This window comes from Parasteatoda tepidariorum, chromosome 4 (assembly GCF_043381705.1).
Source record: "Parasteatoda tepidariorum isolate YZ-2023 chromosome 4, CAS_Ptep_4.0, whole genome shotgun sequence".
NCBI lineage: Eukaryota > Metazoa > Arthropoda > Arachnida > Araneae > Theridiidae > Parasteatoda > Parasteatoda tepidariorum.
In genome coordinates, this window is record NC_092207.1 from 27201135 (window position 1) to 27206623 (window position 5489).

A 5489-nucleotide genomic window follows, 5' to 3' on the forward strand; every position below is an offset into this window, starting at 1 on the left:
ATATATATATATCCTATATATATATATAATCCTAAAGTTGATCAAAAGAGTGGTCTAGAGCGGTTTTGCGTATTTCGCCATAAGTCGAGAACTTTTTAAGCATGTTTAGCTTTTTTAGAACTTTTTTACTTTTTTTACACACAATTATGAAATTCGTTTATTCAAAGATAATTGCAAAAAAATAACTTTTAGTAAATATTTATTATATTTTATTATTCTATTTAATTTTTTTTATTTCAAAATAGTCACACAAAAATTTAACTATTAGGTATACCATTTTTTACATAATTTTAAGAGAAGTAATTTTGCACAGCATAATACAAAATTGGAGAACAATTGGCCGAATAACTCTTAAGAAATTGAGTTTTAGAAATGCGCCATCTTTAAAACTCGATTTTTTATGATTTGTTCGGTCAATTTTTTTTCCGTTTCATTTTTTTTTCTTTTTCATTTTTCATTAATGCTCAAACTTGTTTCAACTTTAATATGATGCAAAGGTAATCGAATCACATTATCATACTTCTTAAACTTGACTACACAATACCATTACTCAACTCACACAGAAACTCGGTTCAATTTAATACCTTATATAGTTTGAATCAAATTATCGACAAAATTACCGATTGAAGCGAATTGCCGATTGGTACCAAAATATGGTACCGACATTATCAATAGTGCGATAGTACTGATATTATGGTTCAGCGTTAAATTTACTTTTCTGAGAATGAGTAAAATTTCAATAGTAAAAAAATTGAAGAGAATAAATATACTATTGAATAAAAAAAAAATAATACATAATATGCATAATTTGCAAACATACATAGTTTACTAATGTATTATTTTATTGAAAAAATAATACATTTAAGTACTGACGTTTATTCATTTTATATTATGACAGACAAAGATACTTGCGTCGCCTTCGTTAATTAAGGATCTCATCATATTTTTCTGTCCAAGATTAATACAATAACAAATACCTTTGAGCAAATATCATTTTATGTTATACCTCAGAAACAATTTGCTATTCACAAGAATTTTTTTGCTTTATTCTTTCGTTTCTCTGTTCTTTTTGCTCTTGCCGTCTGGCTTCATCTTTCTGTTCATCTGTGCATCTATGGCTCATGCATATTTCTCTGACGTGGAAAAAAAAATTCTGGTAATATTACCTCACAGTATAGTAATAACATTTCTGATTTAAAAATTTTTTTAAAATTTTTTATATTGAAAGCAAAATTATATTACATTTAATCCTTTTATTTCATAATTTTTGAGTTCACATGGTCGCGATTTACCGGAAATTATGGTTTTCAGAATTACAGTTCTTATTACCACACATTTATTAAAAGAATACAAAACTGCAAAGGTCTAAAGTGAATTTAACCAAATACAAACTTTTATGCCATGCTCTTAGGTATCATGATTAAATTACCAAATTTTATCATATATTATGGAAACCATAGTTTGTTGTTAATCTTGCCAAAAACATTTAAAAAGCATTTTGTTTTTGAGATAAAATTATCAATCTTTTTGGTGTTCTCCTGGAACTAGAAAAATTTTAACATATTTTGATAGTTTTGAAATACTTTTATTTTCTCTGTGTATCATTACATTATTTCTCCGAGTGTAGTGTTACTATACGATAAATATTTTAAAAATTTTGAACTATGAAGTATCCTTATCCTTGTAATTAATTGACTTGAAGCCGCGATGACTCAGGGGATAGAGCGTTCGCCTTCCAATGAGACGAACCGGGTTCGAATCCCAGTCGATATGAGTTCTGCATACGTCTTGCACCGATCACAGTGATGAAGTGAATTATCGATAGTGGTAGACGAATCATGGTTTAGAGTCCCCATGCCTTACGACTAACCGTGGGAGGTTCTCGTAGTCTTCCTCTCCATGTAACGCAAATACAGGTTAGCTTCATCAAAAAGTCCTCCATGAAGGCAAACTTTCTTCCAAATACTCGATCCAGGAATTCCCTAGTCTTCTGGATCGGGTTCAAAATTACAAGGCTACGGATTTGAGCATTAGTAGTCGTAAGCCTATAAAATTGGGTCGGCTGCTCAACAACGGTTATAAATATAAAATAAAATTAATTGACTTAATTCAGTATTTATAACCATGTATCATAAGTTAATAATTTAAAACGCATTAACTTGTGAAATGTTTCAACAATATTTCATTGTTTTTAATTGGTGTATAAATGCGGTTGGAATAGTACTGGTTGGAATAATAACAGTTGGAATGAGACTTAGAAGCATTTCAACTTTTACACTACGTTAAAAATTTCTTGCTTATCGAATAAATTTTTTTTGTTTTTAATTGCTATAAAAATTATTTTAGAAAAAAAACTTTAAGCTGCAGGATTAACAAATTTCAAGCATCATTTTAAACAAACTAAATTTTATTCCCTATCAGTTTTATTTTAAACTTATCCCACTCTGCAACAAAAAAAATTTTAATTTTTCATCTAACACAAAAATTTTATTCTTTAATGTGTAACTGAAAATAAAGACCTCATGTTTAAAACTATTTTGTAGACTAACAATACGTAATTGTTAGATTAAATTTTCCGGAGAAACTTAAAAAAGTAAATGCTAGCTCAGAATAATTACAACTAGAAGCCACTAAACGTCATAACGAGTTAAATAGCAAATTCATAGTACTCCGTTTAACAACCAAATCCACCAACTGCAGTTGAAATTCCTTATCAAATAAGGAAATAAGTGATAAAAAAATGCAAACATTTTTCATTCTTAAGAGAGAATTAAGAAGAAAAACTGCTGGGTCCGTGATTAACGTTCCGAGTAATATTTTCTTCTTTGGTACCGTTAAAAGCTTCCAACACACCCACCCCTTTTATTCTTAAGTATCGCCTTTTTATTATTTAAGTTATTTTTCTTACACGTTTTCCACACATAGTCTCGAGTCACCAATTGTAAAGTTTAAACTATACGCGACGCAAGAAAAGAAGAATAACTCGGTAAAGTGTCGCTGAAAACTGTTATTTGTTATTTTTATGCGTTCTTTTTTTTTTAAAAAAAAAGCTCGACAACCCTCTGCACATACATTTTTTTCATTACTTCATTCTCAGTCCCGATAAAGAGGGGAAGGAACCATAAAAATAAACCGCAAAAACGCTGTAAAAACGAACTCTCGCAATATTTATTTTATTCCATTTTTTTTTCTTTCGTTCTTCTTTTATACTTCGAAGCATCCTCTCCCCAAAGCCGTTGGAGGCAAATATTGAAAGATAAGTACTATCACAAGAGTGTCATAAAAGATGCATGAGTGCAGAATGAGTCCATAAAGTTCAGGTTTCTTCTGCCTCAGTTACAATTACAGTGAGGTAGCCGCTTTGCCGACTTGATTTTAATTCGACCAACTTTTCTGGTTGGTTACTTCGTTCTAACTGATGCGTTGAGTGCGTCTTCTGTTGCGACTTGTGTTTCCCGTAACCGTGACCGGGGGATAGTGAAGCGGGAAGTAAGTTTCTAAGAGGGGGCAGGCTACCTTTTAAATTTTTGAGAAGTTGTTGTACTTTCTGGAGAACTTGATTAAAGAGGTGCATGATTCGTATCTTCGTTTGAGACTCAGAAATTAAGTTAAGCAATTTTATCTCTTTCCAGTTGCTCGTTTCCACCTTCAAATTAGACATATTTTCCGTTTTATGTTTTAATCACGGAAAGGAAGTTAATAAAGGCGACAAGACTTATATTTGTGCGAAAAGCAGTTTTCGGAAGTTCATTTAGAGGTGCAGTAAATATTCCATTGTTACCAAATAATCTATTTCATTTAAATGACATCCTCTCTGCAGATAAAGTTAAGTATTAATAAATGCTGCAATTCGTCCGAACATTCAAAATTTCAGAATTTGAAAAATGGCAATGGAATATTCAATTCTTTTTATATCATCTAATAATACAGTGGTTTTGAAGCAATAAAACATATAGATATATTTTCAAATTCTCCTTACATTTTTGAAGAAGAAAAAAACTTCGATTTTTAAGTGATATCGCTATCCTTCTTTCCTTATATATATTTTTTTTATCAGACTTAGCAAAACACGTATTTATCATTGGCATAATGCTGTTGGTCGAGGAATCTGATTTTATTTTAAAATTTCCATAGTCAAGCTACTTTCTCTTGTACTTATGTATTTAAGGAGCTGAAAGAAATCTATTTTCTCAGTATCTATCATAAAAAAATGTAATTTAAATGTAATTAATATTTATTGCCCTTCCCGATGGTTTTAACTTTTTGGAATAAGCAAAAAACGTGTTTAGTAGTCCATCCCAATTACGTATATATTAACTGAATTCAGTACCATCCGGAAAATCATATTTAAAATTTACCACAATCAGACAACTTTCTCCTTGACTTATACCTTCGAGGATCCGTAACAAATCTATTTCTGCACTATCTATCATAAAAAGACAAGGTGCTGGTGCAGTTGTGATAGGTACCAAATTTACTCATAAAATACTTTGTTCCTGCATAATAAATTTGGTACAAATTAAAATTGTCTCCAATACCATTAAGCCAGTAGTGCTTATTACTAAAATTGAGAATCGTTGGCACAATCACATTATGTCGTTCCCATAACAAATAAGTAAATTTCTCCATTAATTTTACTTTTTAGTACATAGTTTATTTCTTTTTATTTTAAGTAGTATCGAGCTCCCAGCGATGGTTGGTCAATACGAATTCCGCATCCAGCTTGCACCAACCACCGTGCATTCTCAATGGCAGACGGATCATGGATTAGAGTTCCCTGGCTGTCAGGCTAACCGTGGGAGGTTCTCGTGGTCTTCCTCTCCATGTAACGAAAATGCAGGTTAGTTCCATCAAAAGTCCCCCACGAAGGCAAATTTCTAATACTTGACCCAGGAGTTCACTTATCTTCCGGATTGGTTTCAAAATTACAATCCTACGGAGTTGAACATTAGTAGTCGTAAAACCCAAAAATTGGGTTGGTTGTTCAACGACGGTTATAAAATGAAACAAAATAAAATTAGTATCGAGCGTTCTAATATAGGATAGAGCGTTCGCCTTCGAATGAGGTGAACCGGGTACGAATCCCAGCAATGGCTGGTTGATACGAATTCCGCATCCAGTTTGCACTGAGCGCAGTGCTGACGTGAAATATCCTCAGTGGTAGACGGATCATGGGTAAGAGTCCCCATGTCGTCAGGGTAACCGTGGGAGTTTCTCATGGTCTTTCTCTCCATGTAACGCAAATGCGGGTTAGTTCCTTTAAAAAATCCTCCAAGAAGGCAAATTTCTAATACTTGATCCAGGAGTTCCCTTGCCTTCCGGATTAGGCTCAAAATTACAATCCTACGTAGTTGAACATTAGTAGTAGTAAACCCAAAAATTGGTCGACTGTTCAACGACAGTTATAAAATAAAATAAAATTAGCATCGATTACCAAAATTAGTTAAGCACCATTGACATCAATAAAAGACAAGACTGACTACTTTTTA